At 35.3% G+C, this 27,528-nt stretch overlaps 1 protein-coding gene across 3 annotated transcripts in view; it reads right to left on the bottom strand.

Annotated features, from left to right (window-relative positions):
- Positions 1–27,528, bottom strand: part of LOC134846552 (centrosomal protein of 41 kDa-like) — a 604,453-nt gene that overhangs the window by 312,110 nt on the left and 264,815 nt on the right. The window contains exon 1 of one of the 3 annotated variants that reach the window (XM_063863936.1): positions 3,058–3,067. The exons of the other annotated variants lie outside the window; for them this stretch is intronic. The gene's annotated coding sequence lies outside the window, so the exon portion shown is untranslated. Of the gene's footprint in view, positions 1–3,057; positions 3,068–27,528 lie in introns of those variants that run through there. 3 annotated transcript variants of the gene reach the window in all.

Raw genomic sequence — 27,528 nt, 5'->3', positions numbered from 1 at the left:
ATAGCACTTTAAAATGAAGAGGAATTAGATGAGCTGACTGCAATGAGAGTGACATCGGATTTTACCAAAAAGGTTAGATTAGGTTTCCCTAAAATAGACACTTTTTCCTTTTTGTTCCGACTTTCGAAGAAATTGACGCAATGTTTATGCTTGGGGTAATCTTTTATAATTCAGTCAATGTTCGCTTTATGAGTGGAATTTGTTATACAATCTGATGTAGCGGCTTTTATAACATCTGAAATACCTTCTGTTATACCATATTTTGTAATGAGGAAAAGCATTTTTGACAAAAATTTGTGATACCATTTGATTGATGTTGTTGTCAGGAGCTCAAAAAGCAAAACATGTTTTGCTTGTGATTTTTTTTTGTAAGGATATGGGTGTTTGAAATGCTCTGAGTTGGCCAATTTGGATAAATAACGAGCAATATAGTTATAACAGAGAAGCAACAGAATAAATCGATCCAAAACTTTTTTTTAGCTGTTTGCTCTTATCGATAGGATACGAGATGCTTAACGAAGAAAAAAGTGGGAGCAAAAGGAACAAAAACAAGAAAAAAAATGTTTTTCTAATTAAATGAATCAATTTTTCATTCAGCTACTTTTTTCATTGGCTTTCATGTGCAGTCGAAACAATCAGAGTTTCGACCTGATATAAGAGCAGTCATTATTTTAACTCTATTTGAATTTGATTTTTGCTTATTTATGCACATCCGGAAAAAATCGAAGGTTTTTATGGCAGATATTTATTGTTGTTGGATAAAAACTTTGAGAAGATTTTCAAGTTTTTGCAGAAAAAACATTACGGAGAAAATAAAAAACAATTAGTTTTAAAAATTTGAGTATCACAGCGCAAGCATATCAAAGTTTTAACTCCCTCGTCTTTTATTTCAGCATATTGGTTCCTCCGACTTTCGAAGAAAGGGCGGAATATATATGCTCGGGGTGATTTTTTATTCAGTAAGTTTTTCGCTACTTAACTAAAACACTTTTACGGAAATTTTTCATAGCATCTGAAAGATACTTTTGTTTCGAGCTCCAGAATTAACAAAAGTTTTACCTGTGATCTTTTTTTGCAAATTAAAAAGGGTTTGAAAAAAGTTAATTTAGCCAATTCGAGATAATTTAAGTTCAATAAATTGCGTTCTTATAACAAGACTAAGCGGCAAAATTCCAAAGTGAAATGAGACCAGCAATTTAGTCCTGTTGAAACAAAACGAGGCACTTAACACACCCTTAGTGTTTTACATATTGTGTTGGTTGATAAAATGAAGAGAAAAAAATTTAAAACAAAAGTTGTCTTTATTTTTCGATTATTTTGTCAATTAATCAAACAATTTTTTTTCTTTTATTCAAGTGCAGTCGGAACATCCAGGAAAATGCTCTGATATACGAGCGGTCTTGTTTTTTTAAATGCGTCTTTTCGATACAGATATACAACCTATATTTATGGACAATGTAAAAAGTTTAGCTAATTTGAAATAGTCGTCTGATAGAAAACAATTGGCAGCAGAAGGTATCAGCAGTTTGGCCCCTGATTTCAAATATTTATTTTGCACGATTGTTTCGACTTTCCAAGAAAATGCGGCGTATTTATGCTTGGGGTTATTTTATTCAGTGAATTTTTGGTTACTCTACTAAGCGTTTTACGAAAATTTTACATCATCCGAAAGATATTATTGTTCTGATATCGAGTTTGAGAAAACTTTCAACCTGTGATTATGTATTTTTAACTTACAGGGGTTTGAAAATTGTTAATTGGGATAATTAACGCGATAAATTGCGTTCTTATAACACGCGTAAGCGACAAATGAAATGTCCCAATTCGAATTGAGGCCAATAGTTTAATTCCCAATAATCAATACGAGACGCTTAACACGCCCCTTGTATTTTACATATTATGTGGGGATATAAATTGAAGAGAAAATAAAAGAAAAGAGTTTTTTCTTCTGAGTTTTTTTTTTATTTCGTCAATTATTCAACCAAAAACTTTTTGTTTGACTTTAAAGTGCAGTCGAAACATCCAGAATTCACCCCTTATATATGCGCAGTCTTGTTTTTTCTATAAATTGTGTCCTTTCAACTCTGATTTATTACATTCAGTTATGGGCATGCTCAATTTTTTTTATTGCAGTCGTTTATTTCAAAACTAGCTATATTTTCTACCCTAGCTGCTACAAAAAGAAATGTTCAAAAAGTTTTCAAACAGTTCGAGGAAATTGCATGTATCGGGGCATTCATAAAAGAAACTTTGCTCGTCGAATGGAGTCTTTATGAGCAAAACAATGTCTTGTCAGTAGAAAAAGAAAAAAATTTAAATTTGCAATTTTTTCAATTTTATGTAAAACTAATTTAGAGAAAATTATCCAAAAAGTTACAACAACTCATCGCATGGCAAACAAATTAGAATTGATTTTCAACGGTCCTTGTCCATAAATTTATGTCCGACCATTCACATGTTATGCTCGTTCTAGAAATTTGACAGAGCTCAAATTATTGAAACTAGCCTGCCAAAAAGGGTCAAAGCCAACGAGTGTTAGCAAATACCTCGTCAGAAAAGAATCGTGCGCATGCCCTCGGGCATCATACTTGAACAACATGTTATAAAGTTTTCGGCTGAGAGAATAAAAAAAATCTGTTCATTCTCTGTTACGACTTTTTAGGTACTGAAACTATTTTTTTTTAGTAAATCTTCGGTATATGTATGTAAAAATTTGATAGCATACTTCTTTTTTGGACTCAGCAAAAAAGAATAATTATGTTTACAAATAAAGTCATTGATAAGCAAGTCAAGATTTAAGTTTAATTTATTTATCAATTGAGCGTTTCAATGTTTTTTTTTGAAAATGACAAAAATAGTACCAAGTTAAATTTTACTCTGGGTACAGAGGCTCGTTTAATCACAGGGTAGTTTAAAAACAAAAATTGGCAGTTTAAACATTAACGCAGTGGCTCACACGATTTAAACTACTTGGCGAAAGTAAGCACAGCGGGGCAAAGGGGGGGGGGGCAAGTTTACCGACACCCACACTGCTCGCCAAGATCAAATGTAAATTATATTTAATAAGAATTGCATGTGACTTTTTCTATTTATTTAAAATTTAATGTAATCATCAATAAAAACTTTTAATATTTGTTGCGCTTCAAAATAGTCAAAACTAAGCCGGTCCAGTATCTATGACCAGCTTCATGGCCATCTTCATACATCTGTACTGTAGAAACGGCCATAGAACAATTACATGGGCAAAATTAGCAAAAAACGCTTGCAATACAAGTCTCGCAGAATATTCCGACAACAGTATTTCAAACAAAAACTTTTTGAAAAATTAGTAAAAACAAAAAAAAGTGTTTTAAATGTTTTTGTAGCCGGAGGGAGGAGGTTCAATTAGATATTAATCTGCCAAAACGATTTCACAGTAGTTGAAAGTCACATTATAATTTGTAGAATTTGATAGCAAGCTCATTCTCATTTTCATTCATTCGTGTAAACAGATCTTTTTGACAGACATTTTTCGATCATTTTTTCTTGACACTAAGTTCAAATCTTGTGAACTTTAGTTTGGATGCCAAATAACAGCCAACAAGATTTTATTATAATATCAAATTTGGCACCTACGAGCTTTTTCTTGAAGTATTGATATAAAAATTGGATAATTTACCTGAGGAGAGTAGTACACCAATTGTTAATAAGGGTAGTTTTAAGGGTTGAGTCAAAGGAGTTCCATGCAGTTGGGCATCAGTTGAGTAAGTACATGAAAAATAATACAATAGTAAATCAGGGATAAAACTAAGGTAAATATAATATCATAAATAGGGATATTATATTACATGGTACGGGGATTACTAAAAGGCGAACGTTAGAAAAGGGGAACTGTTAATAAGGGGGTTATTCAGAAAAATTGATATTAATCCCGAGTTTTCGTATAAATTGAAACATTATTTTACCTGAAAGTTTGTCATTTCCTTGTAAGTCATGCTGTTTTTGAAAAGTTGAGAGAAACGAGTGAGTCAGCTTGGCTGTAATGTCAAAAGTCAAGTTGAGAGAAAGGTGACCTTAATTGTTTACAATTAACACCCGCCCACATTTGCAGAGCTTGCAAATAAAGTATTGAATAAAATAGTAAGGATACGGTAAAATACAAAGATAAGGTAACCAGTAGATAAGGGAACCAGAAATTGTTCTTTTTCATCTTCATCTTGGTTTGTCTATCGTTGAGCTGATTGTCTTAGTTGAATTGACGAGTCGTAGATTTGTTCATCTTTGTCGAGTTGATATGTTGAAGGCTGAGTTGCGTGATTATTTGGTTGGTTAGCTATTTGGAGCTTGGTTACTGCGAAACTGGGAAAACGCGGCTCAATTTGACCACAGGTCGAACTTTGAATCCAGTTGGCGTTTTCAGCTTCACTGAGCGGACTATTCCATCTTGTCCAGGAAAGGTTTCCACCACTTTAGCAAGAGGCCACAGTCCACGAGGTGTAAAATCCTCCAACATCCAGACCATGTCGTCGGGTTGCAAATTGGAAGTCGCAGAAGTCCACTTTGATCGTTTCTGCTGACCTGGTAAGTACTCTCGAAGAAAGCGATTCCAGAAGTGATCTGCGAGTAGTTGGGATGCTTTCCATGATTTTGACAGAGATAAATCCTTGTCCTTGAAGATACCAGGCGGTAAATTTGGAGTTCCACGACCAAGAAGGAAATGGTTGGGAGTGAGAGGCAGATCATCTTTGATGTCGTCAGACACATTGGTTAAAGGTCGTGAATTCATGGTTGATTCAATTTCGGTCGTGAAAGTAGCCAGTGTTTCATAGGAGAGTGTTCTTGATCCGATGACTTTGTACAGGGAAAGTTTAAATATCTGAACTAGTCGTTCCCAAGAACCACCAAAATGAGGGGCCGCAGGAGGGTTGAATTTCCATTCGAGTGATACGTCCAGCTGATTGATGCTTTCCACAAATTCTTTGTTCTTTTCCAAGTTGTCTAGACATTTCTTCAGCTCAGAATTGGAGCCCACAAAACTTGTCCCACAATCAGAAACCATTTTCGATGGTTTTCCTCGCCGGGCAAAAAAGCGTCTGATACAAAGAAGAGTGCTGTCTGTCGATAGTCCTAATGAGATTTCAAGATGCACAGCTCTGATCACTAAGCATGTGAACGGTAAAAATATACGCTTGTATTGTTTTCCTTGAAGGATGATGGGAAAAGGTCCAACGTAGTCCAATCCAGTCGTTGCAAAAGGAAAATGATTTTTTGATGGCAGTCGATCAATTGGAAGATCTGACATCTGAGGGTAGTCGACTTGTTGTTGCATTCTTCTGCAGGGTATACAACTGTGTATGATACTTTTCAGCACGACGCGGCAGCGAAGAATCCAGTAGTTTTCCTGTGCTATGGCAATTGCTTGTTCCTTTCCGCAGTGGGAATGTAGAACATGGATGTTAGCTAACAGCAGGCGAACATTGGGGTTTTCACCAGCGAGAATGATTGGATATCTAGCTGATAGCTTGATAGGGGCACGCGTGAGACGTCCACGAGAACGCAGGATACCGAAGTTGTCCACAAACGGTGCTAATGTTCGAAGTCTACTTTTGCCTTCAATTGGTTTTTCTTTTTTGATGTCTGAAATTTCAGAGACAAAATCTGTCCTTTGGGCAGTTTTAATTATGAGAAAGTGCGATTTCGTTAGATGCAAGAGTTGAAGATCGACCTTCGACTGTTTGTTGATCTTCCGTTTGAGATTTTCTGCGAATAAGAAGCAGTATGCAACTGTCCGTATTAGTCTTTTCCAGTTGCTGAAGCGTTTGATGTCAAATATAGGCTCAAATTTAGCCTCTAATGAAGTAACGAATACAGGAATGTTCTCAAGCCGAATGTTTTCCTGTGAAGGCCATTGAGAAGAATCGTTCAACAGAAATTCCGGTCCTAGTAGCCACCGACAGCTTGAGGTCATTTCTAAAGCAATGTATCCTCTGGTACCGTCGTCAGCAAGATTTAGCAGAGTTGGAACGTGAAACCACTGTTCAGGTTTAGAAACGTCTAAAATTTTCTGAAGCCGATTAGCGACGAAAATTTTGTGTCGTATTTCAGGTGTTCGCAGCCAATACAAAACAGTAGTACTGTCAGACCAGAAATAAGTTTTTTCAACTTTGAGGTCAATTTCCTCTGAAACAAAGAGCGATAGTTGGGCAGCATATACTGCAGCTTGCAACTCGAGATTGGGAATTGTAACACGTTTCATAGGAGCGACTCTTGTCTTTCCTATTATAAACTTCAAAGATGTGGAGCCGTCGCTGTAGACTATTCTTAGGTAGCAAACAGCAGCGAGAGCGAATTCTGATGCATCACAAAACGTGTGAAGCTGGATTGAAGCAGGGTTGTCTTTATCAAAGAAGTTCCTTTGGAATGAAACAGTTTCGAAATTTTCCATTTCGTCTACCCAAAGTTTGAAATCGGGAAGTTTATCCGTGTCTAATGGAGTATCCCACTTAACACCTTGTGACCAAACAGATTGGAGAACTTTTCGAATCCGAATTGTCAATGGAGCCACTATTCCGAGTGGGTCAAATAAAGAAGCGGTATACTTCAGGAGTTTCCGTTGCGTAGCAATGCCAATACGTAGAATTTTTACAAACTTTTTGCTATCGATGAAGTAGCAGTCAGTGTTGGTATTCCAGTGAACACCGAGAACTCGTTGATGTTTAGGCGTTGGATCATTAGGGCTGACTAAAATATTTGGATCAATTGAATCCAGGAATGGTTTACTGTTTGAGTTCCACTTATTCAAGTTGAACCCACCTCGAGATAAAGATCCTCGTAGTTGTGTCATTTGTTGGAGGGCTTCTTCTACCGTTGACGAAGTGACATACAAATCATCCATGTAGATATTCCGTTGAATGATTTCAGAAGCCAGAGGAAAGTCGTTTTTACTGTCTGATGCACATCGTCGTACTGCGTAGCAAGCCACGCATGGTGAGTCTGTGGCACCGAAAATGTGTCGTGTATATTCGTGAGTTTCTAATTTACCATTTTCTTTCCAAAGGTATCTTAGAAAAGGTCTATCCTTTGGGCTGACTAGCACTTGCATAAACATAGCATCTATGTCAGCAGATATTGCTATTTTATTTTGTCGAAAGCGAATTATGAGACCTGTTAAGTTGCACAAAAGATCGGGCCCTTTGAGCAAACTCGAGTTGAGGGATTTACCCTGAAAAATGCTGGAAGCATTTGAGACTCGTCTAACTTTGTCTGGTTTGTTGACATTTGTCACTGGATGATGCGGCAAATACCAAGATTTGATTGCAGTGTCATGTTTTGCATCTATTTTGGTGACAAAGCCTTTTTCTAAGTCAGTGATGACTGTTGCGCGGTATTTCTCCCTTAAATCAGGTTTACTTTTAAGGCGAAATTCGAGGCTGTTGAGTTGCTTTTCAGCTAGCCAACGGTTATTTGGAAGATCAGTATCCTCTTTCCAAAGAAGGTCAATTTGATAGTGACCATCTACTAAAGTACAAGAGTTTTCGAGAATATCGATTGCTCTTTTATCCGATTTGGAGTGCGAGCGTTTTGAAGAAGCGATGCCTGTGTTTTCTATTTTCATCCAGTTGAGAACTTTCTGGTATAATTTTTCATCTAAGTTATTGTGTGAATGAACTTGTGTGAAGTTCACCGGAACAGATGGAACGGAATTATATTGCGTTTTGTTCCGACCTGTGCATGTCCATCCCAAAAGGGTTTCGATAGCCCAGGGAACATTCTTGGGGCCATAAACGGTATTTTTGATCTCATGATATTCTGGATTGTTGTTTCTGATGACTAGCGATATGCTATTGTCGTTTAAGTCCGGGTATTTAACATGCTTTAAATGTGGAAAATTGTTGCACATTGCGTTTAGTTGAAAAATATCAACTGGGGCCAAATTATTTTCATCTACCGTGAGTACGTCATCGAGCGTCATTGGAGTCGATGTGCTTTTGTATGGTCTAATTTGTACATCCACAGATGTAACTTGAACTGACTTGGTCTCATGATATCCAGATATGGGAAGTGAGTGCTTCTTGTTGACGTCCAAGCCTAGTTGAGTTGCCACTGAGTCCAGTAGTAGAGTTACGCAGCTACCACTATCTAAGAAAGCGTAGGTACAAAGTGTTTTATCACCATTTGATAATTCGATTGGTACAAAAGCTGATTGACCTGATCTCTGACAAGCTATTGCGCGATTCACTGCAGCTTTACTAGGGTTTTTTCCATAAGTATCAGAAGGATCGTGGAGTAGAGTGTGGTGTTTTTTACCACAATTATCGGTTCGACAGAGCGATTTCGAATTGCAGTCAGTAAACCTATGATTCCCTAGACAGTTAAAGCATAAGTGCATTTTTCGGGCATGCTCTTTTCGTTGCTTAGGGTCTAAAGCTATGAAGTGCTCGCATTTGTAGAGAGGTCCACAGGTGTCTCCACTAGGACAAGCATTCGAGTTTACATTATTCTGAGCACGAGAGTTTTGTTGATCTCCCTGATGGTTAAAGCGCTGATTTTGATTTCCTACACCATTTGTAGTAAAACCATTGAAACGGGAACCACTAGGGTGTTTAGCGTTTCCAGAAGAATTGTTAAAATTGTTATTGTTTTGGTTTCGGAAACCTGTCGGAGGCATGTCGCGACACGCCTGTGCGTACCGTTGAAACCATTGTGCTAGATGTCTCAAGGAGGGTTGATCGTAGTCTTTGTCGATGACGAAGCGATTCCATTCTAATCTCACAGGGTCGGGAAGCTTTGCCAGAGCAGTGTTCAAGTTTGTTGTAGAACAAATATCGTGAACAAAACCAAGTTGCTCAAAAGTGTCCACTAAAGTTAGGAGAAAAGCAGAAAACTGCATGTATGATTCTGGTTGAGCCAGATTTGGAGGTTTGAAATTTGCAAGACGTTGCAAAAAAGAGTTGACAATTCTATTGGTATTGCCAAAGTTTTCACGAAGACGTTGTAGTGCTAGTTCGTATGTGTCGCCGTTTGCACCATAACCAGCTATCATTAGCTTAGCTGGGCCAGTTACCAATGATTGAAGATGGATCATCTTTTCAGTTGGAGACATATTAGAATTATGAATCGATGATACGAATACACCATACCAGTGCAACCAATAGTTGGGATTGCCATTGAAAATTGTAGGCTTCAGTTTTGGCACTGATCGACTGAATGTAGTAGAAGTGTCGCTTGAATTAGTTGCCAAAGCTCGATTGTTGTTGTTAGGAGGGTTTGCAGCACTAGCTTGTTGTGAGCTGTGGTTAGGAACATCACTAGCAAATGGATTTGAAAATGATTGGTCGCCTTGAAATGGCGCCGAAAGGTTGTCGTCAGAGGCAGCTGTTCTTGCATTGCCTTGAGTATTGTTGCTCATGGTTATAAGGTTGTTGTTTGGTATATCCATTATGTTTGCAGTCGGCATGGAGGTTGCGGTTTCCTGTGGGAAAATTGAAGTAGCATTTTCTTGAGCGCTGTTATTTGGAATTGTAGAAGTAGCAGGATTTGATACTTGTTTTTTCAAATATTTTTTCACTTTCATTGAAAATACTCGGATTTTCTGTTTCAACTGTACTGTCCAGTGAGAATGTTCTTCAAAATCGTGTTCAGAACCAGCCTGTAACATTTGATCGTTCAGGGTATCAAGTTTTTGTTGGAATTGAGACAATTCAGTGAACGTTTCATTGATGAGTTCAAGATCATCTTCTTCCTCGTAGATGTTGTTTTCGAGCATGTCGATCAAAGTATTGATCTCCATTTCGTGATGACGTCGAAGCGAAACCAGTTTTCGAACGCCAGTCTCTTGAACGTTTTGATTGGTATCTTGCGTTTGGGTACCATTTTGTTCCGAAGGATCGCTGTCATTGTTTTGCGTCGTTTTATTTCTACCGGATGGGGCCATACCTTGAACCAGGAGACGTAAACCAATACCTACCAACTTATACCAGTATATGAATTTACCTTTACCAACCTACCAACTTATACCGAATACCACCGATGCTCGTAAGAAGGAGCGAAATAATGGATAAAGTTTAACCAATTACCACTGTACCTTACCACTTGTACCTACCTCCGAGGGAAAATTGAGCGGTCGTTCAAAGTGTCCTCGGTATTAACAATTAACTGCGATTTTAAAGCTAGTCCAAGAACCTACCTGGTCCTACCAGCCTACCGACCCCCTACCTACCTACCAATTACCAGTATGAACGGCAAAAAAAACCGGGTGCAAAGATTAGCACCAATGAGTGTTGACCTCCCAGAGGACAACTGAGGATGACGTATTTACCTACCTACCTGTCGCTATTTAGCAGACGACCGAATTGTGATTGCTGACTTCCCAGAGGACAACTAAAGTTGATGTACCTGTTTACCTACCTGTCCTAATACCGTAGATTTATCCCTGTGCAATAAAATTTGCACTTATACTAGTTGACCTCCCAGAGGACAACTTGCCTTTATCGCTGTAGCGTAGCGAATGAGACGAACTAGAATTGTTCGAAGCAGTTGATGAGCTAAACGAAGCTCGAATGTAGCCACGAACCCAGTGAGGCTCGAAGCAGCAGAGGAAATGAGCTCAGGTAAAGCTCGACAGGAAGCAGCCAAGAACCGAGAGGCTCAAAGCAGAAAATAAGGTGAGCTAAGACGAAGCTCGAATGTAGCCACGAGCCCAGTGAGGCTCGAAGCAGCAGAGGAATGAGCTCAGGTAAAGCTCGACAGGAAGCAGCCAAGAACCGAGAGGCTCAAAGCAGAAAATAAGGTGAGCTAAGACGAAGCTGGAATGTAGCCACGAACCCAGTGAGGCTCGAAGCAGCAGAGGAAATGAGCTCAGGTAAAGCTCGACAGGAAGCAGCCAAGAACCGAGAGGCTCAAAGCAGAAAATAAGGTGAGCTAAGACGAAGCTCGAATGTAGCCACGAACCCAGTGAGGCTCGAAGCAGCAGAGGAAATGAGCTCAGGTAAAGCTCGACAGGAAGCAGCCAAGAACCGAGAGGCTCAAAGGAGAAAATAAGGTGAGCTAAGACGAAGCTCGAATGTAGCCACGAACCCAGTGAGGCTCGAAGCAAGCGGAATAAGTGAGCTCAGATAAAGCTCAAACAAATGTCATGTCGAAGAACAATGACGAAAATTGAGAGTCCAAAAAGAACTCGAATCAGGTAACCAAGGAGTCGGGCAATAAGAAAGCAAAAGTGTCAGAAAACACTTGAAGGAAGGAAGCAATGAAGGAAGCAAAGGGCCAAGAAAGGCTCGGAAGGAATATACAAGGCGTCAGATAAGACTCGGAAGGAATGAATGAATGAGTAGGGAAAGACTCGGAAACGAACAACAAATGGGTCGAGAAAGACTCGGAAAGGAATGAAACATTGAGTCAGAAAAGACTCGGAAAGGAACGCAAAAGGCAATAAAGACTCTGAACGGAATGAAAAATGAGTCGGGAAAACTGAAGTTTTTTCATAAATGAGTCACAAAAGACTCGGAATAGCAAAGCAACAAAAAACGAATTGAAAGGGGAAAATTGATGAAAATAACTTAATACATTATTCAAAGTAAATGAAGCTATGAACAATTGAAACGTTTAAAGTTTACATGGGTTAGAAATCAAGAGCAATAATTGATCTTTTTTTTTTTTTTTTTTCAAAATGTAAATCAAATAAACTGCGATTAACTGTAAATAAATGAAATAATATGGTAATGGGGAAGTATTATAACAAGATATAATAAACCGCAGACGTAAAAACTGGGGAGGAAAAACAGTAACCAACCACAAATTTTTGGTTGTGGGGGAATAAAAAACACAGTGTAACGAGCTAATCAAAACTTTTTCGGGGCGCCAATATAAAAATTGGATAATTTACCTGAGGAGAGTAGTAAACCAATTGTTAATAAGGGTAGTTTTAAGGATTGAGTCAAAGGAGTTCCATGCAGTTGGGCATCAGTTGAGTAAGTACATGAAAAATAATACAATAGTAAATCAGGGATAAAACTAAGGTAAATATAATTTCATAAATAGGGATATTATATTACATGGTACGGGGATTACTAAAAGGCGAACGTTAGAAAAGGGGAACTGTTAATAAGGGGGTTATTCAGAAAAGTTGATATTAATCCCGAGTTTTCGTATAAATTGAAACATTATTTTACCTGAAAGTTTGTCATTTCCTTGTAAGTCATGCTGTTTTTGAAAAGTTGAGAGAAACGAGTGAGTCAGCTTGGCTGTAATGTCAAAAGTCAAGTTGAGAGAAAGGTGACCTTAATTGTTTACAATTAACAATTGAATTTTGACATGAAAAACACACCGTGTGCTCTAGTTCCTTCCACTTCGTGAAATGGTCAGAACAATAACAAACTAGTTTCAAAGTATTTTTTAGTAGCAGGACGTCGAAATACCGTATTTGGATTTAAAACTGCAGTTTCATCGGAATTCTGTTTTTTATTTTGAAATGAAAAATTTGAGATGACAACGAGGGCTACGGCGCCCACCCAAAACTTAGCATATGAATCAGCCATACAAAATTTTTTTTGAAAAATCAGGTTCGGCGGATGAGGAAGTGATATTATAGAAACATTTCTATAAACAGCAGTTCTGAAAACAGAAACAAAACAGAACGAGACTGCTCGTATCAGGGCGAAGCCCTGAATGTACCGAATGCCTTTTAAGGTCTATGCAGCGCAGTAATAACATGAAAAAATTAAATACACTACAAAAAGTTTTTTAATTTGAGATTTTTTGTGAAAATCAGCCTCCACGCGCCATCTAAAAAACAGAAAGATAGATTTCGCACCTAGGGGCAAATCAACTATGGCAATAAGCTTCCTTCAACCAATTTAAAACGATTTCTAAGACGGATTAAATTTCAGCTTACGCGTTAACAGTGCACATTATATCGCGCGTTAATCGTCCCAATTTGGCCAAATTCATCTTTCTTAAGGTCTAAGGAGCAGAAATAACATGAAAAAGCTAATGCAACAAGACTGCTTGTATCAGGGTGAAACCCTGAACGTTCCGACTGCCTTTTAAGATCTATGGAGCAGTAATAACATGAAAAAATCAAATACACTAAAAAATGAATGCTTTTTATTTGAGATTTTTTTGTGAAATTCAACCCCCACGCGTCATATAAAGTACAAAGTGATAGATTTCGCACCTAAGAGCAAATTATTTATGGCAAATAAGCTTCCTTCAAGCAATTTGGAACGATTTCTATGACGGAATACATCTCCGCTTACACGTTAATAGCGTTAATAACTTTAAGAAACAGGATCACAGGTGAAATTTTTTTTTTCAAATTTAAGCTCTAGACAAAACAGTTTTTGAATGAAAAGAAAAAATTTGTCAAATTTAGCTAGTTAAAAAATGACGAAATTTGTCCGAAGAAAAAATTCACCCTGAGCACAAATATTCCATTTCTTTCGTTACGAAAGTCAGAACAAAAATCATTAGAAAGAGGAGTTAAGCCATAAATTTTTTCGCATATACAGTGCTGTTTTAAATTATCCGTCCAAACGCCTTAAGCTAGAAATTTAAAACGCGTTTTTCTCAATTGTGGTTGAATTTAGGTAAAATTACGCGTATAAAAATTGTTTAAATTTTTTAGCAGAGTTAATATGGTGTAGTTTAATTTGCAGAATTCGGGCTTTAGATTTTACCCCGAAAATTGATCATTTTTGATTTTTTTTAATAAATGAAAATTTATGCCAAAACTACTTGGTCGATCACAGACATAATTATATCAAAGAGAGCCTCGTAAGTAGCCCGATAATTTTTAAGAAAGTTAAACTCTTCAAAACATTGTAAAGATAATTTTTAGTTTTTAAATAAAATTAATGATAGTTTTCAATATTTAAAACACCAAATTCGTTTATTTAAAAACTACTTTTAAAAAATTGGGCAACCCTTCTTTAAAATTTTTGGGCCACATAAGAGTCTGATTTTGAAAAATTTTTGACAGTAATCGAATCGACCAGGTATTTTTGGCGTAATTTCTGATTGACTAAAAAAGCCAAAAAATTTAGTCTTCAACATTTTTTTAAACTAAAAGTCAACCCAATTTGAGAAAAACGCGTTTTAAATTTCTAGTTTAATGCGTTTTGCCCGGAGAATTTAAATCAGCACTGTACCATTACTGAAAACAAACCAACGTTGATATTTCGTTGATACTTCATTGAAATTTCGTTGATACTAAGAGAAATAAAATTGTGTGATTTTTTGAAATTTATTTCTTCCGGTTTAAATGCAGATAATTTTAGCGATTCGTTTTCGGGTTGAGGAATAAGATGAAAATAATGCAAATTTTCTGTCACTGGAAAATGTTTTTATGGCTTACTAGATTTTCACTGACAACTAAATCAGGCCTTCTCGTTCACCTCGCTGGTTTTTTAATTCAAAAAATGACAGACAACCATGATATCAATCAAATAAATTTTTCTGATAAAGGGCAACTGGTTTTATTTGTCTGATAAACCATAAAAGTAGATCATTAGCAGTTGGGCTCTTATCATAAACTTGTGAAAAAAATGTCATCAGGTTAATTTTTGTGACTATGCCTACTCCATTGAAGGCGGTATCTATCATAAAGTTATTGACAAATTTCTGTTAACTAAGCACTTATCTGACAAAAAAGCTGCATCTGTTGCTTTCAAGGTTGTTTGTTAAATGGAATTGGATAAAAGATCACTTTGAATTTTAACCATGCAAATATACTTTCAGTAGCCTTATAAAAAACTCCACCCCCCCCCCCTTCCCAGCACATACCACTCAAATCTGATTGCCAATTTTTTTTCAGAGGGTTCCTCTTTCGTGTTATACTACGTCAATCATTTTTGTTCGACCAACTTAAAAAATTTTTTAAGTAGAATTAACCGCTACCATTTACTAACTTTGAGGGGACCCAAGTCTCAAGTAACGCGATTTTGCTATTAACACTTTGCATAAGCAATCAGAACGCAGAACTCTTTTCTGAATGTTGTCACTTTACGTGTTCGGCCTTGTTCACAAAATTAGAAAAGTTGAGCCTAAAAAAGTCTAAAATGTTTCCAAAAACAGCCTTGCTCGAATTATTTTTCACATACCATTGATTACACAGACTGCAGTTCATCTGTTATTGTTCAATCCCGTTTTATACTTAATCATAAAACTGCAAACTGAGAAGGTCGAAATTCTAGAATCAAGTGTCGAAATTTAAAAACGCCGTTGATTGTAGAAAAAGTATTTTAAATCTGATTCCATTTAATTTTATTGCATTTTTCAAGCAAGGAAATCAAAAGTTTCATTAAGTTATATCAATTTTCTTCTTTTTTTTTGAAAACTGTCCATGAAGGACAAAATAGGGGGATAAATGCCAGGACTCGTATTAGAAAACAAATAGAAAACAAATATTAAGTGTCCTTGGCGTTTCATGCTTATAACTGTAGGGTATTTGTCTAATTTCATTTGTCAACAGGTTCTAAAAAAGGACCTTGGGCTCATAAAGATAGTCAAGAAGCTTAGTTGCACTTAATAAATTTTTGATAGAGACGTGACCCAGGTCCAAGTCTACCTAATCTGGGATTTCAACTGGCAGCGTTCCAAATTTGGTGATTAAGTTAATGTTTTTTTTGCAATTGACTTCTACGAGCAGCATTGGCAAAATCTGAAAATTTTATGTAAAATTTATTGCTCACAAATACTCCAGAAAAGTGTAGTGCTCTCTTTCAATAATGGATTTCTTTTTAAAAACATTTAACGAGAATGAAATTAACATCAAGAATGTAAGGGTGCTCTGTGGCAAACTCAGTAGCTTTGTGGCATGATTTTTAACCGATTACTGTTCGAAAAAACGTGTATTCTGCTTGCTATGGAAGCAATAGAACATGTTGCCAGCTCGAACTCTGACGCAACATGAAAAAAGCATCAACGAATGAGAGCTTACGGAAAGACTTAAGATCTTTCCAGAGACAAACATAAAGGTGAAATCCTCGAATTCATGTTAAAGTAGGATTGTCTCATTATTACACTTTGTAGCACTAGTTGATGGTCGTTGTTTCCCAGAATTTGCTGAGTTTATTGACAGAAATCAAAAGTTGGAGGTATGTTGATGATATCAGTCGACATGGATGGGACCGACTATAGAAATGATAGCCTTTTTAAATATCGTCTCTCAAGCCGGTAACAAGTAATGAAGCTTGTAGTGAAAACGGCGGTTTGGAAAGCAAGCTCTTGGTTGCGATTTGAACTTTGCTTAATTTTGCTGAGACCTGGTTTTCGAGATAGAGCCACAGGTTTGCAAAGCAGATCAAAGAATGTAAATACTAAAGGTTTTTTATCTATGTTTGTTTCACAGAAATACTTAAGTTTTTTTTATTTGTATGTTTAATTCACAGAAAACAACAGAAAACTAAGGAAACTTGCTTCTGCTTTTATCCAAACTTTGTCTGCAGGAAGCTTTTTTAACAGTTGCCGAAACTAATTGAATACCTAGTGCAATTATTAACAATTTGTGATACTAACATGTTGACGAGTAATTCGGACCAAAGATATTTGCAGCACACTGATGAGAAATGGGGAGGGTTCTCATGCTTGAAGGACCGAATGCTTGAAAAAGTTCAACCAATCAAAATCGCTAAGAGTTTCTATTGGCTAAATGCCTTTCTCACAAAATCGAAGTCAATATTAACAGAAAATGTATTAAGTTAGTGGAAAATACTCAAAAATTTTACAAATTGCGGGTTACAACCGCAATACTATTCAGATAATCATCGAGATTAATGAGCTCAAAATTCTCAGAATTTTTCGGTCTTGAAAACTCATCTGCTTATTATCTAATTGGTCAATATTAACACTAATGGCCTGGATTTATTTTCTTACTTTGAGATTTTCGCGATTTACTTTGAGATTTTGAACACTCAATTCTGATTGGCTGAAAATAAGCTAAAACTAATTTCAAGCATTCGGTCCTTCAAGCATGAGTGACGCCACCATGAGAAATGTGTTTCTATATATTTTCGATTTTGGTTTTTGGAGAATTGTAGCAAAAGCCGAGTTTCTAAGCGATTGTTTCCATCTCAAAATTGATAATTACTGGCAAATTTTGTTCAGACAAATTGTAAAGTTTGTAATGCGAAAACACCGAAGGCTTGACTAAGTTAACATTTACTGGAATTGCCTCCAACTTTGTTTCCAGGCTTAACGTTTAGTTATTTTTTTTGCAATTCAGCAATGCTCCATGAATTTTCAATGGAACAGAACAGCAAAGCACCATTCTACGCTCATTAACTTTTTTTATTTTTGATGTTTTTAATTCAATTTTAATGATCGAGCGTAATGTTTAATGACGAATATACTTTTTTTTTTCCAATTCAACTTACAAATAAATGTGCTCAATAGATAGTACTTTTGCTGCATAGCATTGGCGATTGTAAGCATCTGTTGTATCGGGTTCACTGGTGGCCAGGGTTCGCATTTTTCATAGCAAACATGGCGTAGATGCAGGGACGTGAGACTGCTAGTTGGGAGTTTGAATATGAACAATGAACAAAAAATTCAAGTCCTATTTTTTTCCTTTTGTATAGCTACTTTTTGCCGTTTTGTGCTCGTGATTGCAAAGTACAGCTTTGCCTCGGTGTTCAGATTTCTGAAATTTTTGTAAATTCTGCAAAAATCAGGCGAAAAATAATTTTGTAAACCCAAAAGTTTCTTAGAATTTGTTATACATCGAAGTCATCAAGAGTTTGAGCTATGTTTTTTTTCCGAATAGATATGGAATTATGTTCAAAGCATTCAGTAGCCTCTTAGAAATTGAGTGCGAAAACTTTGACTGTTTAAAGTTCCAAAATTTAATTTCCTGAAAATCCAAAAGTTTCGAATTCTTGGACAATTTCTTGATTTAAAGTGTCAAAGTTTGGAACTGGTTTCCAACTATTGCCTCCAGCAGCTCTCTGAAATCATCTAAAAAAGTTGATTTTTTGATCAACTCATTTTTTCTGAACACTTTTCATACAAGATGCGGTTTCTCGAAAAAATTAATAGCCCCGAGTTGCAATTAACTTGGTCTCCTTTTGATGCTCTGAAGAAATGGCTTTAATCAACAAGGTGACGCATAGTTTAATATAGATGCCATACAGTTAAACTAAAGTATAACTAGTTCTTTTGGTATTTTAGCTATCAAAATTTTTCGAATTTACTTGCGTTCTTAAAATCAGAGTTCGATCGGATCGAACACTTATAAGTAAATGCAAACTACGAATAAATACGTTGTGAGACGTATACATAATGCTAGCTCGAGGACGAATAAATATCAAAAATGAAACGAATGAGCTCAATATTTTTCAAACAATTGCTTTCTTAATCCGTGAACGAAAACAAAAACAAAAACAAACTTTCATAATAAATCTGGACTCACCTTGTTTGCATTTTTTTTATTTGCACAAGAAGAAATTCGGACCCGGTTCAGTGCTAGGAAGCTGATTTATTTTTTTTGTGCTCCAAAGTATTTTTGAAACAAAAAGAAAATCTGATTTTTTTGTTTTTTAGGTGGAATTGTTTTCGATGAAATCTAGTTAACAATCAATGAACATATTGAAAATTCTTTTCTAGAGTTTGATAAATTTTTGCTTTTTGGTTTGGAACAGAATAGCAACGCACCATTCTACGCGCGTTAATTGTTTTTGTTTCTGATGTTTTTAGTTCATTCTTAATGAGCGAGCGTAAAGTTTTGTTACGAATGTACCTTTTTTCCAAATCAACTTACAAGCAAATGTGCTCATTTGGTGGTACTTTTGCTGCATAGCCTTGGCGATTTTAAGCATTGGTGGTATCGGGTTCACTGGTAGCCAGGGTTTGGATTTTTCATAGCAACCATGGCGTCGATGGGAATATGATTATGACCAATAAAAACAATTTAAGGCCTTTTTTATCCTTATTTTTTATATCGCTATTTTCTGCCGTTTTTTTGCTCGTGAGTGCAAAGTGCAGTTTTGCCTCGGTACTCAAATTTCTGAAGTTTTTAGAGGTTCTGCAAAAATTAGGCGAATAATAATTTAATGAGCCCAAAAATTTTTTGGTAATCATCAAAGTCATCAAGAGTTCGAGCAGTTTCTTTTCCGAATAAATATGGAAATTTTTCAGATCTATCAGCCGCCTCTTAGCAATTGCGTCCGAAAATTCTGACTTTTTTAAAGTTTCATAATTAAGTTTTCTGAAAATCCAAAAACAACTTGATTTGAAGTGTCAAAATTTGGGGTTGGTTTGCAACTAATTCCTCCAGCAGTTCTCTAGAATCAGCTAAGAAAATGTTTCAATAAAGAATTTTTTTAATAAGCCCCAAAAAATTCTTGGTAATCAAAATAAGTTTACAAAATAATTTTTGCTCGTATCGGACTTGATGAGTTTTCTTATTTGGTTTTAAATTTATAGGTATTGATTAACATAAAATGTGTAGGAGTCACAAAAACTGTGATTGACTTCTATTTTCAAATTCAAAAATGGAAATTTAGTTTTGAATAAACCGTGAAAAGATTTTAAAATTCCAGGAGCTGTAAGGACTTCTGTTTTTTTTTGGGAAAGGCAAATGTTGAGTTTTTTTTTTAAGAAAAGTAATTCACTAATTTTTCTGTTTTGTTGTGCTTACTGACTTTTTTAACTGTCTATTGGTTAACTTTGTTTTTGAAATTCGAAAGCTGAAGTGTTTTCACAAAACAATTATTATATTTTTGGTTCCCTTGCGTTCTGTGAATCTTTCACAATTGTCTGTTGGCTATGATTTAGGAAGCCATTAGAATGCAAATTAGTGACTGACGGATTCAAAGTTTCTAGAGGACAGCAGACCGACAGTTCATAACTTTTTTCTGATTATAAAATATGTAGAAAAAATTTTTCAGACTGGTGCATTTTGTGCAAACTTTATAACGCCTTAAATAACGTCAACTGATGCTGTAGTTGATGAGCTAGAGTTGTAGCAAATGACAGCTTGTTACCAAGTACCCGGGAGGGCAGGTTAAAGAAGAGACTCATAAGCAAAAAAAAACATGCGAGAGATGAAATGAAACAATAAAAAAAATTCAAACCCAAAGTAATTGTCACCTTCAGTAATAGTCTTCAAGTGTTGCTGAAAATAATTTTAAAAAATGTTGATTTTGCGATTTTTAAGAAACGGCGTGACTTACTCTCTTGCTAACGCAGATGATAACCGCAAACTCACTTTTACTTCCACAAGTATGCAATTAAAAGGTAAGGTGTCTTAGCAATGAAATGAAATTGGGCTCAAAATTCAAGCTTAGTTAATTTCAATGAGTTAAACAATCATGCAATATAAATATGAGATCGGTAAAATCGTATACAAATTATGAGCCAGTCACTATATTTTGACTATAACGAGATAGCCACTAGTAGTCAGCCTAATTCAATTGAATAGCGGTTGAAACCCCGTCTGCTTCTCCTTTTGGCGAGCTGTGGGAGAGACTAGTCTCCACAAAAACGAGTCTTTCTCCTGAACTTGGGATGTGACAAACTCTCAAGAGATCCGTTTTAAATTTTATGATGGCCTTATTAAGGTGAAGGCCTAATTAGTTCGAGACTAATCATTCTTTTAAGTTGCGACATTAAGGACAGTTGCCACTTACCTTGCACCACTTTTTGATCGGAAAGCTTTTCATCTACTCTCATGCGACTACTTTTTACTCACATCCAAACGCGAATAAACTGAGCAGCAGTTCCTGAAAACTAACAAAAGATCAAGAAGACCGCTTTTGGAAACGACTTCTTAAAGAGTACGCTCCAAGCTTGCTCGAAAGAACCATGCCGCACCAACCAGAAGAACCTATAGAGAAAATGACGCAGTGTGGATACTAGAAGACTTCACGCTACGAGGCATTTGGCCCTTGGGTAAGTTTGTTGAAGTCTTTAACGGTCCTGATGGTATCACGCGCTCATCGATGCATAAAAAACCGCGTTAGGAAAACAAAGTAGGTCCGCGATGAAACATGCCTTAGTTGAACCACGAAAAGATTTCTAGAGCTCACTATAACTTGTAGAACCAAGCATTAGCCCTTTGGTTCACCAAACGTATGCCCCCTTGCCCCACCCCCCCCCCCCCTCCGAGAATTTTCATGACCTGAATTGTCAATCATGCAATTTGAATGAAAGAGCGGTAAAGTCGTATTAAAATTGATTGGGTTATGACCTATATAGACACAATTTTGATTATGTACAAACCAACAAACGGAGGTCAATTTAACAATTGTGAACAGAGAGTCTTGAACAGAGTTTACTTTACTTATCTAAGTTTGTTGCAGTACCTAGTAGTGTAAAAAAAACTATGAACAAAATTGATAACTATCGATTCAAACACGACCTGAACTCGAGAAAAGATGATAAAATGGAAAATGCAGTGGACAATAATATTTTTTTTGGCTGTGATTGAATCTTTATTTATAGTGTAATCCAGATAGTCGGAAACATACGTATAGCCTCGGAAATTCTTGTTTGATATTATAAGTCGTATTTAAATTGAATGTCCAAGTAAAAGCAAATTTTTTGAGTTAGAGGATAGAATTTAAATCGTGCTTTCAAATAAGTAAATTAGGATTCAAAAAACGTAGCGAAAACTCAAAAAGGCGATGATTTTTTTGTATTTTTTTTCAGAAGTTCTTCCAAAACTTGTTCACGTCAAACTTGTTTCACTTTCGTCGGAAATTTTTTTGCCGGAAATTTTCCTCTGATTTTGTTGAATGATCTTATAAATCGTATTTACTTTGAATAAAAGATCAATTGTCTATAAGAAAATGGGATTTTGTTTTGTTTGAATATCAAATTTAAATCTTGATTTTAAGTAAATGAATTAAGATTCAATAAACGTAGTGAAGACTCATATGGGTGATTATTTTTTTGTTATTTTTTTAAAGAATTTTTCCCAAATTTTGTTCACGCCAAAGTTGATTTTTTGTGATCTTAATCTGATTTCTATTTGCGATCATTTCAATTCATTTGCCAAATTACGAAAGCTGATTAACGCTATAAATTGGGATTGAGTTCCAGTTACGAAAGAGGGTTTTAAAATATAGATTTTGCAGCGGAAAAAATTGCCCATTCATCCAGATTTCTCACGACTGGTGATTTTTGTTATATAAACGTCAATCATCAGCTGTTCTTGAAATTCTAGAACTTCTAAGCAAAATATTTTTTCTTTGAAGCTTAAAAAATGAAGTTTTTTTAAAAACCAGCATGTTTAAACAAGCAACCCTCGTTTTATAATATGAGTGCCTTTTTCTGCCAATATCGCCTTTTTCAATTAACAGATTTTGTAAAGATAGGTTTATGCTTTCATAGTGTTAATCAGCGAACTGAAAACGCATCACAACCAACTGAGTGAACTTTTTTGTTCCGACTTTCGTAACGAAAATAACGGAATAATTTTCGGAGTGGGTTTTTTTCTTCAGATACATTTCGACTTTTTGTTTAGCCATTTTTGACGCCATTTTTATATCATTCAAAACAAATTGTTGTCTTGAGCTTAAACCTGAGCGATACATTATGCGCTATTAACGCGTAAACATATACTTAATCCGTCATAGAATTCGTTTTAAATTGGTTGAAGCAGGCTATTTGCCGTAATTGATATGTTATTAGGAGCGAAATCTATCACTTTGTACTTGATATGACGCGTGAGGGAACATTTTTCACTAAAAAAATTTCAAATTCTAATAAAAAAAATAATTTTTTTTTACAGTATTTTTTTTCTTATCATTACTTCTCCTTAGACCTCATAAGTCAGTCGGAAAAATCAAGCTACGCCCTGGTCCGAGCAGTTTTGTTTAGTTGTAACATCTGTTGAAAGTAAACTCAATTGTGTCGTATAATTGATTTTGAAGAAAATTTGATCTAATTTGAGCAAACAGTTCGCAATTGCCGCCTTTGAACGGTGATCTCAATTCTGAATTTAATCGCTCTTCATACTGGACATCTTTAACTAGCTATTCTCCAAGGTTACCTAGTAAGACCTTGCCACCCCTTCAAAGAAAAGGTGAGTTTCTGTTGAAGGAAAATAACAGTGGTTGAGATTGAGAGGAAGATAACAGTGGTTGAGATTGAGAAACAGTCAATTGGCCTTCAACTAAAAGCATGAATTTGAACTGAAATTTTAATTTCTTCTGAAGACTTTTGACTTTTGAAAAGTTAAGTTTGTTTTAAAGCTTTGATTCTATTCTTTCGAAAGCGATGGAAAAGCTATGGAGCCAATTTTGAATGACAGCATGGATGCCGTTACTAGTGACCAGCAACAAGGATTATTCGTGTGTTGAGGGAGACAAAATCGATGATGTATTAAACGAGGTTATAACACTAAAAATCCTAACTCAGGAACAACAAAAGCGTATTGAACTTCTAGAAAAAATGCAAAAAAAAACATAGATGATCTTCTAAGAGCCCACAAGTGGTATTCTAGCAAAGATTAAACAACTATTCTAAGCCCACCGATTGATGCTAGGCGATTTTTAGACGTCACTCAGGAAACACTGCTAGTTTTTGCTTGTTTTTTGGAATAACGCTGAAAAACGAAAAAAAATAAAGCATTCCACGTACTACCAGGAGACGCTTAGGGCACCTTTCTGAGTGTGATATGCAATTTCATAGTTTTTTTTGGACAAGGATAAAGTATTTCACGCGAGAAGAATTCTGCGAAAGAAATATAACCCAAAAAAAAACAATATATGTGTGTTTGAACGACTTCCTGCAACGAAAACCGAAAAAAGAGCAGAGGAGGCAAAACGTGGTATCACCACGGTTAACAATAACTGCGTTGTTTCAGTGGCCATCAATGAAAACTTGTTGAGGTCAAATATAAAACTGATCTAGATAAACTGGAAAAAACAGTTATAAAGCTTAAATTCGACAATAGTGTCAATGCAGCGGGCAGTTCAATTTCCAGTGTGATGTTTTTCAGACTAGTGACAAGCTATGAAAATTAAAAAATCTGGGAAAATTTCAAAAAGAAAACTCAACCAGGTTTGTCGCAACATCAATCATGTTTACTATCTCACAATAATGAAAATACTGGAGCCTGTCCCAAAGATTTTATTTCAAAAGTCTCATTAAAAATTGCGAAAGCGATAGCTATATATAAAGAAGGGAATGAATACAAACCTTCCAATTTTAGACCAATATCACTTTTACCTGTCCTGGGGAAAATACTAAAACGATTTTAGATTTTTTTAATGAAAAAATTATATTACATCAATCTCAGTTAGGATTTAGACAAAAATGAAGTACTTTTTGATGCTATTGCTTCTCTAGTAGAAGAAATTCTATTAAGTTGGAACAACCAAACTACTGAAATGTATTTTTCTTGATTTAAGAACAAAGTTTGATACAGTTGATCACAAGCTTCTCCTAAACAAATGTTTTGATTACGGTCTAAGAGGACCAGCATATGATAGTCTAGTTTCATATTAATGAGAACTTAAACAGTTTTTAAGCATAAGCAGAATCAAATCGGAAATTCAAAAAAAATACGCAATCCCAAAAGGCTCAATCCTAGTACTTCTAATTTTCATTCTATTGATTAAAGATATACCAAAACTCAATGCAAAAACAAATGAACTAAATCCATGCCGATGACACAGCCATAAAATTTCAGACTGAAAACTTAAATTAATTGAAAACCAATAAAATGCATGGACAAAAGCATATGAATGGTTAGACGAGAGCAAACTGACTTTAAATTTAGATAAAACTGAAACAGTTAGATTCACAAAACGGAAAAAAAACAGCTTCTCAATTAAAATGAACGACGAAAAACATAGAACGAAAATCCGTTCTCAAATATCTGGGTTTCTATCTCGATAAAAAACTGGATTATAGAACACATTGATATTGTTAATACTAAGCTTAATAAATTCTTTGGAATTGTTCATCAATTGTTTAAGATTTTAAATAAACAGCAACTGAACCAATTTTGCCAAACATACGTTAAACCTGTTGTTTATTGTGGCTTTTTAATATACGGGTTGACTTCTAAATCAAATCTTGAGAAGATTGATTTCAACATCAACCGATTGACTAGAGTCTTAAAATTCAAGAAAAAATATGAATCAGTATATTCATTGCTGGAAAAAATGAAACTATTTTATGTAAGAGAGCTGTTTTCATTCGAAGTCTTAAAATTCCTCTGAAAAAGTATTCGCGTTGAATGTGAATCTTTGATTCCCAGCAAATTAAATACTTTTGACGAACTATTCAAATAACATCATAATCTTTTATGAAAAAAGAAATTAGCGATCAAGTAGAAAACACCATCAGTTATCAATTGGTATAAGACCACAAAAAATCTACAACTGCCTCACAAACTTTTTTCCGACTTTTTGAAATGACTAGCAAAATGACACGGAATGAGACCACCATAATAGGATATAAAGCGTTACTAAATTTAAGAGTCTTATTTTTCTCATAGCATCGGTTATCTCCCATGTTTAAATGTCACCCAAGTTTTTACATTTATTTTTTCAAAATTCTAACAAAATAGTTTTTCCATTTCTGTAGTCTTATAAAACTTTTATTCCATACAATTGTAACAGAAAACCCTTGGTACTACACCCCTATCCCAATTTAAAACTGTCTTTTTGCGCTTAGAGACGTCTGCTGAAAACGCATTCTTTGGTCATATTTAAGATAACTTCTATATGCGAAAGGCAATTTCTCCTCTGTGTTATGTAAAAAATTACTGCTTTTACGGAATATCGGGATTTCAAATCTAGAGAACTAAATTGATTGCTCTCATGAAAAGCATACGATGAGTGTTTGGAGCAATTTTTTGATATAAATAAAAAGTTGAATTACCTTTTTGACCTCGGTTTTTTTCTTATAATTTTCAACCTCAATTCTGAGTTTTGTTTCGGTACGAGCTTTTCAAATTTGCACGTTTTAGAAAAACAAAGAATGTTTAGAAAATTATCTATTCGAAGCATTTCATCTTTCCTTAAACGCTTTTCAGTTTCATTTAGTACACTGCGACTTTAATTTTAAAGCAGAATGCCTGAGAATCACCAGAAAATCGTTATAAACCTTTTTGTGTAATTTCATTGTTGCTAAAGCGCTTTGTGCGCAATTAATAAGTTCAATTGAATGTAGCTTCTGTTTTTCTATTACAAAATGCAGTAACCATATTATAACTGAGTAAAAAAAACATATCTTTCTTGATTTGGTGGTTTCGGAAGTTTTCCGAGATGTCTAAGAAAAGTTATGTTAAACACTCATGTTTTTTCATCTTTTAAACGATTCAATAGTTCTTACACTTTTCTATATCGGAGAAGTATTAAATCTTTGATTCACTTTTTGTAAAAAAAAAGTCAACCTTGCTTTTGCAAAAAAAACTTCAAGCACTTGAATAGTTCAATTTTTATTACATTTATATTTGAGAATTTGGGTTTTATTATTATACATGCATGCTAGTTATCTTTTACAGTCGAAATTAAAACTGCTCATTTTTTGGTAGCTCTTTTGCAGCCTATCTGGCAGTTTTTTGTGGTGCAAAAAAGTGCTAAAGAGGAAGAACGGCTATTTCTGTGTTTTTGTGCCTGTTTTTTCCACCAGTATTGTTTTGTTTTATCCAACGAACTACGGTCTGCAAATATTTGAGTGGTATGAATTTGAAATGATAGATTAAAAGGTTAAATCACGCTCTAATAATTTCTCTTGCATAAAATGCTAAGCCCAAGTTTACTATGAAAAAATTATAGGCCACAGAAAATGTCCAAATTTTGAAGCGGTCACCGTTTCCTGGACACTTTTTCGTTTGTCAATCAGTAAAAAAAGTGTTTGTCATTTCCCTCTGTTAACGGTAACGTGCAATTTTTTATAAAAAAGTTTATGTAGTAGAATTTGTGAATTTTGAAAAATTAACTGTTTTTGGAAGCTTTCGGTTTTTTTTCGAAAGTAACTCTTTTTGGAAAATTTTGGAAGGTTTCTAAAAATAGACTACCAAATCTGAATTTAAAAGTTGCAGAATCTAGCTGCGCAAATGATGAACCCCTTTTTGATGAAAAAGATTCACTTTAGCATATTTACATTTTTGAAACTTGCCTGATTTTTTGACAGTTTTGACTTTTCTGCCACAGAAACTAAAATTGAGTTCAATCAAAAAATCAGTTTTAGAGTTACCATATTATGACTGCGGGAAAAAACCGATCTTTTTTTTATTTTATTTGTCTACAAAGTTTTCCATGACTTCCGAAAAAAGTTATAAAAAAGTTATAAAAAAAGAAATTTGGACTGAGTGAGCCACTATTTTTCGTAAATGATAGTTGTCATACCGCTACTGCAGTAGCAGTATTTATTATACGTATGTACAGCCAACCTCTGGTGTTAAATCATTATTTTATGGTACGCTCAAGGTCATACATAAGTGATGACACTGAGACTAAGTGAGAGATCAGAGTACTTAACAATGATCTATCTCTCAGTACATAAGAAAACAAAGAAAAGAGAAAATCTAAATTCAATATTCAGAATACAGTATTGAATTCCAACTTGTTTTCAATTTGATATCGCAACGCA

This window comes from Symsagittifera roscoffensis, chromosome 5 (assembly GCF_963678635.1).
Source record: "Symsagittifera roscoffensis chromosome 5, txSymRosc1.1, whole genome shotgun sequence".
Lineage (NCBI taxonomy): Eukaryota > Metazoa > Xenacoelomorpha > Acoela > Convolutidae > Symsagittifera > Symsagittifera roscoffensis.
This window is presented reverse-complemented; position numbering and strand designations above follow the sequence as displayed.